Genomic DNA, 14,243 nt, shown 5'->3' on the forward strand with positions numbered 1-14,243 from the left:
GGGATACTTCCCGCAAAGAAGACGAACTCTGAGAGCTGGATTTGTGAGCACGCAGCACACTACTTGTTTGCAGATGGCGAGAAAAGTGTACTTAACTTTTGGCAGTTCCTTAATAAAAGCCACTGTGCAGTTACATACAATTTTTCTCCAATTTCCTCTTGTCTTCCGTAACCGACCCCAGAGCTGGGGTGTTCCTGTCATGAAGAGTTGGTCCCCGCCTCTTCCACACTTAGAGCCGATGCATTCACTGGTAACCGTAATGTTCTTTCGAAGAAAAAAAAGCGTTGATAATCTCAATTAGTCTGACGTCTTGGTGCGCCCTCCTCCTCGCGTGAAGTGGGTTTGATGATATTGCCGGTGGTATTAATGACATAAATAAAAAAGAAAAACAAAAAAGAACGAAAAGAAAAATAAATAAACTACGTTCGTTGTACCTCCACGTTCCCTGCGCTTTCCTTGGTTCCTGAAGGATGAGAACGGGACATGGTGGCCAGGCCTCGGGTTGCGACACCTGCCCACTTTACCCCTACCTCTCCCTTTGGGCGCTGGGTAGGTTCCTTTGATTCATAATCGAAAGGTCTTTGGTCGCGGTCTCGAATAGTGTATTTCGATTAATAATCAACATTGGCTGCCGAAGACTTCCGGCATAAGAAGTCACCCTCATTCTGCCAGCGGCCTTATCAAGATGGCGGAGGAGCGGACAGATGTTCAGGGCACTCTCTTGGCCTAGGGATAGGAAACTGCCCCTAAAGGCGGAAGAATCAGCAATGATAAACGGCATGAGGACGCAGAAGGCAATGGTTACTACTTCATTAAATACACATAACCTGTATCCACAGGACATGTGATGATCTCACCATTGGCAAAAGATTCCAGAATACTCTCCCTTTCGTTTCTCCAGGAAGGGACTGCAACGGGGGAAGTGACCACGAAAAAAGGATTGAATAATCAACGAAGATTAGCATACTAGAAGGCGGTGCACAGAATGACAGAAGCTTGAATGTGGTACGGAAGTTAGAAAGTCTTAAAAGGGGAATGCAAAGGCTCAGTCTAGATATAGCAGAGGTCAGTGAAGTGAAGTGGAAAGAAGACAAAGACGACTAGTTAGATGAGTGCAGGGTAATACCAACAGCAGCACAAAATTGTATGACGGGAATAGGATTCTTTATGAACGGGAAGATAGCGTATAGGGTGTGGTACTGTGAACAGTACAGTAATAAGGTTATTCTCATCAGAATCGACAGAAAACCCCAACACCGACTACGATAGTTCAGGTATACATGCCGACATCGCAGGCTGAAGATGAAGAGATGGAGAAAGTATATGAGGATATTGAAAGTGTAATACAATATGCAGAAGGAGATGAAAATATAATAGTCATGGGGAGCTGAAATGCAGTAGTAAGGGAAAGTGTAGAAGAACAAGTTACTGAGGAATATTAGTTTGGGACAATGAGTAAGAGAGAAGAAAGACCCATTGAGTTCTGTAATAAATTTCAGCTACTAATACCGAATACTCTGTTCAAGAATCACAATAGGAGGAGGTATACTTGGAGAAGGCTGGCTGATACAGGACGATTTCAGTTAGGTTACATCGTGGTCAGAGGTTCCGATATCAGTTACTGGATTGTAAGGTGTACGCAGGAGTAGATGTAGACTTAGATCGCAATATACTAGTGATGAAGAGCAGTGTGAAGTTTAAGAGGTTAGTCGGGAAGAATCAGTACGCAAAGAGATGGGATACGGAAGTACCAAGGAATGACGAGATACGCAATAGATCAATAAAGAATAATCCAGTAGGCAGTACAGTTGAAGAGGAATGTACATCTCTAAAAAGGGCAATCACAGAAGTAGGAAGGAAAAACACAAGTATAAAGAAGGTAACTGCAAAGAAACCGTGGATAGCAGAAGAAATACTTCAGTTGATCGATGAAAGAAGGAAGTACAAAATGTTCTGGAAAATTAGGGAATACAGACATACACGCCCTTAGAAATGAAATAAATAGGAAGTGCGAAACGCTAAGACGAAATAGCTGCATGAAAAATGTAAAGAAATCGAAAACGAAATGGTAGTCGGAAGGACAGACTCAGCATACAGTAAAGTAAAAGCAACCTTTGCTGACATTAAAATCAAGGATGGTAACACTAAGATTGCAAAGGGAATTCCACTGTTAAATGCAGAGGAGAGAGCGGATAGGTGGAAAGAATACGCCGAAAGTCTGTATGAGGAGGAGGATTTGTCTGATATGATAGAAGAAGAAACAGAAGTCGATGTAGAAGGGATGGGGTATCCAGTATTAGAACCAAAATTTAAAAGAGCTTTGGAGAACTTAAGATGAAATAAGGCAGAAGGGAACGATAACATTCCATCAGAATTTCGAAAACATTAGGGGAAGCGGCACCAAAACGACTGTTCACGTTGGTGCATAGAACGTATGAGTCTGGGAATACACCGTCTGACTTTAGAAAAAATATCAGCCACACAACTCCGAAGACTACAAGAGCTGACAAATACGAGAATCGCAGCAAAATCAACTTAATAGCTGACGCATCCAAGTTGCTGACAAGAATAATATACAGAAGGGTGGAAAATAGAACTGAGGATGTGTTAGATGGCGATCAGTTTGGCCTTAGGAAGGGCAAAGGCACCAAGGAGGCATTTCTGACGCTGTGTTTGACAGTGGAAACAAGAGTAAAGAAAAATCAAGACACGTCCATAGGATTTGTCGACCTAGAAGAAGCGTTCGACAATGTAAAATGGTGCAAGATGTTCGAAATTGCCGGCCGTGCGGTCCTAGGCGCTACAGTCTGGAACCTCGTGACCGCTACGGTCGCAGGTTCGAATCCTGCCTCGGGCATGGATGTGTGTGATGTCCTTAGGTTAGTTAGGTTTAAGTAGTTCTAAGTTCTAGGGGACTGATGACCTCAGAAGTTAAGTCCCATAGTGCTCAGAGCCATTTGAACCACTTTTTTGTTCGAAATTCTGAGGAAAACAATGGTAAGCCATAGGGAGAGACGAGTAATATACTATATGTAGAAGATCCACAAGGGAATAGTAAGAGTGGATGACCAAGACCGAAATGCTCGGATTAAGAAGGGTGTAGTATTTCGCCCCTACTGTTCGATCTGTACGTCGAAGGAGCAATGATGGAAATGAAGGAAAGGATCTGGAGTGGAATTAAAGTTCAAGGTGAAAGGATAACAATGATACGATTCGCTGGTGACATTGCTATCCTGGGTGAAAGTGAAGAAGAATTACAAGATCTCCCGAATGGAATGAATATTGCAATGAGTATAGAATATGAAATGGGAGTTAATCGAAGAAATAAGAATGTAATAAGAAGTAGGAGAAATGAGAAGAGCGACAAACTTAACATCAGGATTGATGGTCATGAAGCAGATGAAGTTAAGGAATTCTGCTACCTAGCCAGCAAAATAACGAATGACGGACAGAGTAAGGAGGATATCAAAAGCAGAGTCGCACTGGCAAAAAGGACATTCTTGGCCAAGAGAAATCTACTAGTCTCAAACATAGACCATAATTTGAGGAAGAAATTTCTGAGAATATACATTTGGAACGCAGAGTTGGGAAAACCGGAACTGGAGAGAATCAAAACATTTGAGATATGGTGTTACAGACGAATGTAGAAAATTAGGTGGACTGATAAAGTAAGTAACGAGGAGGTTCTGCGCCAAATCGGAGAGGAAAAGAATATGTGGAAAACACTGATAAGGAGAAGGGTCGCGATGGTACGACATCTGTTGAGACATCACGGAATGATGTCCATGGTACTAGAGGGAGTGGTAGAGGGCATAAATTGTAGAGGGAGACAGAGATTGGAATAGATTGAGCAGATAACTAAGGACGTATGTTGCAAGTGCTGGTCTGAGTTGAAGAGGTTGGCACAGGAGAGAAACTCGTGGCGGGCGGCATCAAACCAGTAAGAAGACTGATGATTCAAAACAAAAAATAAAATAAAATGTGAAAGTAATGTTCGATCGGGCCCGAAGTGAAAACGACTCTGAAAATAAGAAATGTTTTATTTACAACTGTTCGCTACATCTTGCAGCTACTTCTCTGAGCCGTGTGCGAATCGACCTGTCCCCCCAGGCTCCCGTGCGCACTTGTCTTTGGCTAGAGGGCGTCCACGGGCGGCTTCTGAATAGTGCCTGGCGGTCCGGCGAGGGCGCGGGCAGTGCTTAGAAGGAAAGCTCGTGGGGCTTGCGGAGCACCTGTGTTGGGAGCTGCGCCTTTGACGACGGCCGCGGATGCCGCGCGCCCCCGCAGCGCTGGCAGAACTGGAAGAGGGGCCTTTTCCACCGCAGCGTAAGGACTGGTCCTGCAAACCGCCGATTACGCCAGAGTTCTACTCCATGTGCCGCCGTGAGACCACAAGCTGCTGGTTTACGTCTCTCCAGTAATAGGCAGAGAGAAGTTTTTGAGGTGGTTGCTTGCAATTAGCAGCGCAGCAGCGCTGTCCTGTTATACTAGTATAGTGTCTTGCAAGGTAATGCTCGTTAAGTGGGCAAGCCTCTGATACAAACCGAAACACGCTAATTAGCACCACGCTATTTATATCACCTGATTTGTTTTACGATGTTCAGGCTCCCATGTTAAGGCTTCCTTCTCAGTAAAGGCTTGCTGTTTATTGTCGGTGAGACAAGTGAATAAGCACATATGATCTTATATTCAGTAAATTTTGCCGCTGTGAACAGCGTAAAGCTGTGGCATGAGTTTCAACTCTCCACCTGTTCCTTGTGGACGTTCCTCGTGGAAATTGCCTAGCCTCGGCTGTCTAAGCCATTAATGGGTTTGTTTTATTAAACCCGGCTAAGCGGATTTTGCAAAGAAAAATTTTATGCTTCTTGCAAATGCAGCAAAATTGTGTTAACTTATTGTAGTTCTCTGTTACATCACCTGGTACAATGAATTTCTCTTGTCCTTTCTTATATTGTGAACCTGAGTCGTACTCAAGTACTGAAGAAGGAGAGCAGCTAATTCCTACATCTAATCCCCAGAGCCTGAATTTCGGCTCGTATTTGTTGCCGTGCTAGATTGTGTGCGTTAATTTTAATCTGTTTGTAATAGTAGACTTGTGCATGTTTTAAGTAATAAATAATAAAATGAAAAATAAATAAAAAGTAATAATGACTAAAAATAATAAAAATAAAAAAGAGTTTCAAATTTATAAGACGAATGCTGGCGTTCCCCTGTTTCCAGTGATTTACAACCATTTAATTTTGATTAATTGGCTGTATTCTTGTGGAGAGTCACGAGTTCTACCACCCAGTGCAAATTGCTTACAAACCGAGAGATTGATCAGAGTATTTTGTAAAAGTTTCACCTCCAAATTCCTTATTGCAGGTGTTGTATATTCCTTTCCTTAAAACATTTTTAACTTGATTTGAATGTCACAGGATGTGCCCAGTTAAAGTTCGTTTGGTGTTACTGTGAGTTTATATAAATCATTTCGAGCACTGTTAAAAAGTTTTAAGTGCTATTTGACTTTATTTAAAGGCCTACACTGTTACGATTGTGTAATTTTACTCTCAAATGCTCACTGGTGTATAGTATACATGGTAAATTTTACCCATCTAAGTCTTTGCATTGCAGTGATCTCAGTATGAAAATATGTAATTACAACTTTTGGTTTGGGGTCACACTTTAAGTTTGCTAATTTGGTGAATTATGTAGAATTTCGTAATTTTAATAAACTGTAGTTCAAATGTGTATTAACGAATGATATTAAATCCCCATTTCCCCAGGCCTTCCTTGTCCTCTTTACTAGTGACGTATTGAGGCGTCTCATACTTTACATACTCGCTGCTTTGACTTAGAAATCTGTCTTAGCTTTGCACTGGCTTTCCAATACTCTAGTCATAGAAGGCAGCCGCCTGTACTTTCAGCCAATTCTCTGAGCTGATCTACAGCTCGTTGTCTGCGACAAAATGTTATTTCTCCAGCGGTTCATGAGAGCAGAGATTCAACTTAGGGGCAACCAGTTACGAGCTGTATTGTGGGTGATAAAACATTTCAAACCAAAAATACTGCAACAGCATCTTCTTTTCCCTTGCAGAGTGCGGCCCAGAACTTCCATTAAGAAGGAAACGCACTACTGTTATATTATGTGGGCTGCATGACACCAGGCGAGATCTCTTACAAGGCCCTCACACTTGCCGGTTAACACTACGCTGAAGAGCCAAAGAAACTGGTACACCACCTCAACATCGTGTAGGACCCCCGCGAGCACGCAGAACTGCCGCAGCACGACGTGGCATGAAATCGACTAATGTCTGAAGTAGTGCTGGAGGGGACTGACACCATGAATCCTGCAGGGATGTCCATAAATCCCTAAGAATACAAGGAGTTGAAGATCCCTTCTGATCATCACGTTGCAAGCCATCCCAGGTATGCTCAATAGTGTTCATGTGTGGAGAGTTTGGTGGCCAGCGGAAGTGTTTAAACTCAGAAGAGCGTTCCTGGAGCTATTCTTTACCAATTCTGGACGTGTGGTGTGTCGAATTGTTCTGCTAGAATTGCCCGTCGGAATGCACGATGGATATGAATGCATGCAGGTGATCAGACAGGATGCTTACATACGTTTCACCTGTCTGAATCGTATTTAGACGCATCAGCGGTTCCGTATCACTCCAACTGCACACGCCCCACACCATTACAGAGCCTACACCAGCTTCAACAGTCCCCTGCTGACGTGCAGGGTCCATGGATTCATGAGATTGTCCCCATACCCGTACACGTCCATCCGCTCGACACAATTTGAAACTAGACTCCTCCGACCAGGCAACATGTCCCAGTCATCAACAGTCCAATGTCGGTGTTGACTGGCCCAGGCGAGGCGTAAAGCTTTGTGTCGTGCAGTCATCAAGGGCCCATATTTATGATGTTTCGTTGAATTATTTGCTCGCTGACCGTTGTTAATGGCCCAGCATTGAAGTCTGCGGGAATTTGTGGAAGGGTTACACTTCTGTCACGCTGAATGATTCTCTGCAGTCGTCGTTAGTCCCGTTCTTGCAGGATATTTTTCCACCCACAGCGATATCGAAGATTCGATATTTTACTGGATTCCTGATATTCACACGGTACACTCGTGAAATGGTCGCACTTCATCGCTACTTCGTAGATGCTGTGTCTCATCGCTAGTGCACTTAAATCTGGATAAACTGCCATTGTAGCAGCAGTAACCGATCTAACAACTGCGCCAGACACTTGTTGTCTTATATAGACTTTGCCGACCGCATCGCCTTATTCTTCCTATTTACATATCTGTTTATTTGAATAAGCATGCCTATGCCAGTTTCTTTGGTGCTTCAGTGTATTTCTAGGTATATTTACGTGCTCACTGTGCGCACAGAACTCAAAAGAGCAACGTGGCGCGATCGGCAGACTTACTGCAGGCACTGCCCAACACATCTGTGCAAAACTTCACCGGATTTTCACTGTGGCTTCCATTCGCGTCTGATCGGACCTCACATTCGAATAGCCCTAGTATTTGTAGGATGTAATCCTCTGTCTGCTCTACAGTTTTTACTCTTTGCTCCTCTCTATAATACCTCGGAACGTATTCCCTGACGTTTCAACGTGTGTTCTACCATCCTGTCCATCCTTTCAGCTTTCCCCACATGTTGCACTCTTCACCGAATCTTATCAGTCCACCTAATTTTGAATATCCTTCCATTGCAGCACGTCTCAAGCCGGTTCCCCCGCAGTCCATCCTTCTCTAACATACGACGCTGAGCTCCAAGCGGCCGGCCGAAGTGGCCGTGTGGTTCAAGGCGCTGCAGTCTGGAACCGCAAGACCGCTACGGTCGCAGGTTCGAATCCTGCCTCGGGCAGGATGTCCTTAGGTTAGTTAGGTTTAAGTAGTTCTAAGTTCTAGGGGACTAATGACCTCAGAAGTTGAGTCCTATAGTGCTCAGCGCCATGTGAACCATTTTTTTTTTTTTTTTTGAGCTCCAAGCGTACATTGTCAGAAACGTCTTCCCGAAATTAAGGCTGATGTCTGGTAACTAGCAGACTTCTCTTGGCCAGGAATAGCCTCTTTGCGTGTGCTAGTCTGCTTTTTATGTCCTCCTTAGTTCGTCTGTCACGTATTTTTTTGTTTGCAAGGTAGTATAATTACTTATTTTCATCTACTTCGTAGTCAATTTTGATGTTAAGTTAATCGCTGATCTCATTTCTGCTACTCCTCATGCTTTCGCCTTTCTACGGTTTAGAGTAACTCCAAATTCTGCACTCATTAAACTGACTGACTTTTGTTTCCTCCAAGGATCACAAAAGGCTTGGCCCTTAGACTACCTGTTGTGGAAAACAACGACCATCTTCAGGTCTGTTTCATACCACGTCCTAATATAATGAAGCCATAATGATATTGTATTAGGACATGTTACGAAACAGATCTTAAAATGGACATTGCAAGCCGAAACCGGTATTACAAGTACCAGAGGCTTTGTGATCATAGGGGGAAATAAAAGAAATTCATTCTACACTTCCTAGATCATTGTTTTAATCTGCGACTATATCGCAACACGTTCATTCAATTCAACAAGTCCTGTAAGTCTTCTTCACGTTTACGGGGGATAGCAATACCATCGGCGTATCTTATGATTGAAAGACTTTCAAACTGAAGTTGAATCCTACTCCTGAACATTTCTTTTGTTTTAGTCATTGCTTCTTCGATGTATAGTCCGAATAGCAGTGGCGCAACACTACAACCTACTCTTATCGTCTTTGCAATCCGCGTATTTCGCTCTTGGTCTTGCATCCTTTTTGTTCCCTCTTGTTCGTTGCACATATTGCATTTTATCTGCCTTTTCCTATAGTTTACTTCTGTTTTTTTCAGCATTCCGAACGCCTTGCAACATTTTATATTTGGACCGTTCAAGCACCCTTGAACGGTAAAAGCGAACCTGGCAAAAATTTTATAACTTATTAATGAAATGGAACAAAGATCAGCAAAAATCCACCAATGTCGACGTTATTAGAGACTGCACACAAACGCGAAATGTTTCAGCGATGGAACAGGAAATCGGCCTTGCACTTTCATTTCCCTGGATCGCTATAGGGAAATCACGTAAAACTTAAACACGGATGGCTCTATGCGGATTTAAGTCGTTGTGCTCCTCACTGACAGTGCAGTGTGCTGACCACAGCGCCACCTCACTGCTAGAGCGATTTACACGTACAGATAGATTAGGATGCCTTGTACAGTTTAGGCACAAAGCACTATGATTTCTGGAAGCACATCGAACGGATGAAATTGACACACTTGTCTCGTGTGTTTTCTAAATGTGCGCATTCAACTCACAACTCTCAAAAGTAAATGGAGAGTGGAGCAACCGACATGTTCTTGTGCAGCATTTATGTGGTTAGAACACAGGCATGCTTTAGTACACCATATCGAAATCTGTCCTTTTAAGTTTCATTTTGCATTAGAACTTGGCGTTGGAACCGTTTTACCGTTATTCTCGCTTTTGATCTCATCAGAAAACGTGGTGATCGGTATCTACTTGTGGGGTAACAATCCGTAAATTCGAATGACGTACGAACAGTTCCTCTCACTAGCAATATCGTGTTTCAGAAGCTTGTAAGATTGTTTTGAATAGTCTGCCGCTACGAAAAAAATGGTTCAAATGGCTCTGAGCACTAGGGGACTTAACATCTTAGGTCATCAGTCCCCTAGAACTTAGAACTACTTAAACCTAACTAACCTAAGGACATCACACACATCCATGCCCGAGGCAGGATTCGAACCAGCGACCGTAGCAGTTCCGCGGTTCCGGACTGCAGTGCCTAGAACCGCATGGCCACCGCGGCCGGCCTCCGCTACGATATCGGTTGGGGAGTTAAACGGTTTGATCTGATACTTTCGATTGGCCGTGACGAATGGTCTCATATTTGTTGTCTTTTCAAACAAATTGTGTTTTTCATACTTCAGGTCTTCACAAATTTATTATTTTGCACATCTTCCATTCTTCACAGGTTCAGCACGGGTAACATCTTTATGTCAACTTCTGCGATTTGTTTCATAATGACATGCTCCAGTCACTTTCTTTGCAATTAATCCAAGAATAACGGGGCGTGAATGAGCAGTTCTTGCATCTTCCGTAAGAATTTTACAGCACCACAGATAAGTTTGAAGTTACGCGGTACTCAAAGAGACACGCACTGGCGGAGATGGCTTTATCGAAATTTATACTTTCCGCCTTGCCAGTTGATATATTAGTAGTCTGGTAAGCATATAGCTCACAAGGGATTCAGATATCGGCCTGTGTCAAGTAGTAGCTAGAAGGACGACTTATCACACTTAAAGTATTGTGGCACGCTGTTTCCAGTTAACGTTCTAATTTTAATCTTATCTCTCTTACTTCCAAGTAATCCCGCCTTTTTCGCAGCGTTTTGTAAAAATCTTAGAAATTTCATAATTTTGCTCGGATTGCGTTATTAATGGATCATGTTCCGCCTCTGGACATATTTTTGAAAATTTGTGGGAAGTTCGTATGGGAGCAAACTGCTGAGGTCATCGGTCCCATGGCTTACACACTACTTGATCTGACTTAAACTAACTTACACTAAGGATAACCAGCACACCCATGCCCGAGGGAGGACTCGAACCTGACGGGGGGAGCCGCACCAACTATGGCAAGGCGCCCTTAGACCAAGCGGCTACCCCGCGCCGCTCTGGACATACATTTGAGGGCAGAAACCGGGTTCATTAAGTTATATGAACACTCAGTTTTTTTTCCGAAGGAGTGGCCGCCTTTCAGACTATGGAATAATATAACTATGTTTGAGTATCACCACCAGCTATTAAGTATCACTCGTCTGCTGTCAAACCACATACAAAGTTAATGACATAAATTATGTACTCGTTGATAGATCCAAATTTGTACTATTTCTGGCCTCAAAGCCTTTCAACGCTTCATGTATCATAATTATCATTTACTGATGAAATTCCGCTACTTCTAGAGGTTGTGACATTACTAAACACCTTGGCATTTGCATTACGTGTTTTACGTAATCCACAAGAACCCATAACCAAGTAGTCTGAACTTATGATTTTGTCCCTTTTCCTCCACAATTTAAAGGCACTCATATACTTGCGAACAATACACTCCTGAACGCTTCATTGAGTTGTTCGGGGCGGAAACTGGCGCGGAAAGGCTCGGTTGACCAGTCTGTAAGAATTATCACGTAAATACTGAATGAGCACACAAAGCAGTGCCCACTACCTTTTCCATCTTAATCCCTTTCACTGTTATTGTACATCCCTTTGAGCACGCTGGAAAAAAGCGCCAGTTTGTGACTTGCACCGAATGACTCATGAATCTGGCGTGCTTTTTATAATTTTTGTAAATTTCTCACACTTCGTGACCTTCTCATTATTTTTGACACCACTTAGAGACGCACACAGTCACCATCCCACTTTCTTTGGATAGATTGTAAGAAGAATATAACGTATGTAAACTGAAGGCGATCATTGCAGTCAGCTACAGTGCGACATTACGCTGAATCAGCGGCAGTAAACTGGGATTAAAAAACTGGATCTCCTTCTTACCAGAGAGGAACTTTAAACCACTGCTCCATGCGAAGTGCAGCGCTGTCGCAACTGCGCCGATTATCTCGCCACAACTCGAGGCCCATCCGCACCCCCACCGAGAGTTACCTATCAGCAGTCCGCGTCCATACACCTTCTTCAGCGCAGATGCACAAATACGTCCGATCCTCCGTGGGAACATCAGAGTAGCGAGCACGGAGGAATGGACAGAGACTGCGGATATGTGGCGATCAGTGGGAATGTGGATGGGCTGCGAGGCGTGCCGAGATAGCCCGAGCAGTTGCGAAAATGCTGTGTCCCGGTTGGCGCAGTGGTTAACGCACCTGCCTGGCAAGTAGGAGATCGCAGGTTCGAATCCTGGTCCGGTAGACGTTTTCACTCGACGTGCTGATTCCACGTAATGTCCTGCTGCAGCTGACAGCAGTGATCCCCTTCAATGTACATACGATGGTTCACAGTTGCGAATTCTCTATGGTGTCAGTTCCTTCGGATATGGCCAAAAGAACAGACACTAATTATTCATAAAAGAATACATCAGTGTAGTCATTCATAGTACATCACCCTATAACTCATTTCGCAATCTACATAGTAATTTAAAATAAAAATTGCGATTACAAACGGGTAAGTTACGTATAGCGATACATGGATGAGAAAAATAGAGAAAGTAAAAGAAAATTCAAAAACGTTTTGTCGTTATTCTACGTGACGGCCCTCGGTCACATGGACAACTTTATGTGATTACCGTTCACGTCATACATGCTGAAGCTTATGTGGAATCATCGGAGTGAGAGCATTAGAAACAATAAACTACTACCTAGTGACATGACTCGGCTTAGAAAAGAGGGGACATTAAAGTTGACTAGTACGTAAGTTCTCTGCACGTAATTTCGTTCTTTAAAGAGACTATAATCCTGCAACATTCGGAAAATTTCCGTTTTCCAAGCGGCGGACATATTAAGGCGTCCTAAGAAATATTGCCAAATTTTAGAGCAGATTGTTCGGAAGCCCACTGACGATGAAACAATTTTGGATGTAAGACGAACAAATAGCCCTCATTTCTTTGAGGACGTCCACACGGAAACTGGTATTAGTGACCATGAAGCTGCTGTAGCAACAGGTTTCACCAAAGTACAAAGCGAGAGTAGTACAAGCAGAAGGTTTTTAATTTTCAGCAAACTAGATAACGGGACAGTAGTGTCGTTATCTCAATAAGGAAATAGAAACATTTAGTTCCGGAGAGGAGTCACTGGAAGAAATGTGGCTTAGATTTGGAGGTATGCAGTTGGATATACAGTGAACAGCCAAAACATTATGACCACTGCCCACCGCAATGCAGGATGCCTCCTGATGGCGTTGCGCGCACATGACACGGTAACAAAAATATCTAAGCGGAGCAGACACGGACGGAGGATCACCCTAGAGAAGTTATGGGCTGCAAATGGAGAAATCCACTGAGATAAGCGACATCGTCAAAGGGCAGATTATTATTACGCAGAGCCTGTGAACAAGTATTTCGAAAACGTCGAAGTTGGTCGAATGTTAACTTGCTACTGTCGCGAGCACCTACGGAAAGAGTTAGAAGGACAGTGAAACTACCAACAGACGCAAAATGGTTGGACGTCCACGAACCTTCACAGAAAGTGGGGTTCGGAGGCTGGTCTGTTCTGGAAAGAAGGGTAGGTGGTGATCTGTGGTGTCTCTGCCGTAAGAGCACAATACTGGTGCACGCACAAGTGTTTCGGAGCACACCGATCATCTTGCGTTGTTGAACATGGAGCTATACAGCAGACCAATCCTGTATGTTCACATGTTGGCCTAACGACATCGTCAATTACGCTACAGCGGACACTAGACCATTGGGATTCGACTGTCGAGCGACGGTAACGTGTCGGCTTTTCGGCTGAATCACATCTTTGCTACACGAGGTCGATGGTCGTCTGCACAAACGCCGTCACTGAGATGAACGACCGCTCGAAAAGTGCAGTGCGCCACGGATGCAGGCCGGTGGGAGTAGTATTATGCTGTGGGAGACATTTACCTGCGCTTGCATGGGACGTATGGTAGTAATCCAAGACGCGCTGACAGCTTCCAACCACCTGCATCCCTTCATGCTTGATGTCGTCTGCGACGGCGATGCCATCTTTCAGCAGAATAATTGTCCTTGTCTCGGAACTGGAACCGTGCTACAGTGGTTTGAGGAGCAATAGTGAACTCACGCTGATGTCTCGGCGATCAAATTCACCTGATGTAAATCCTATGGAACCCATCAGGGTCGCTATCGAGCGCCACCACTTCGTACGCAGATCAGCGACCCCTTACGCGAATTACAAGACCGTAGCAGAAGCGCGGTTCCACATACCTCCACAAACCTACCAACAAATTGTTGGATCCGTGGTACGCAAAATCTGTTATGTATTTCGTTCCAAAGACGGACAAGTGGTTGAAATGGCTCTACGCGACTATGCGACTTAACAACTGAGGTCATCAGTCCCCTAGACTTTGAACTACTTAAACCTAACTAAAACCTAAGAACATCACACACATCCATTCCCGAGGAAGGATTCGAAACTGTGACCGTAGCAGAAGCGCGGTTCCACACTGAAGCGCCTAAAACCGCTCGTCCACAGCGGCCGGCAAGGATAAACAAGTTGTTAAGCAAGTGGCCATA

This window comes from Schistocerca americana, chromosome 4, assembly GCF_021461395.2.
Source record: "Schistocerca americana isolate TAMUIC-IGC-003095 chromosome 4, iqSchAmer2.1, whole genome shotgun sequence".
In the NCBI taxonomy this organism is placed as follows: domain Eukaryota; kingdom Metazoa; phylum Arthropoda; class Insecta; order Orthoptera; family Acrididae; genus Schistocerca; species Schistocerca americana.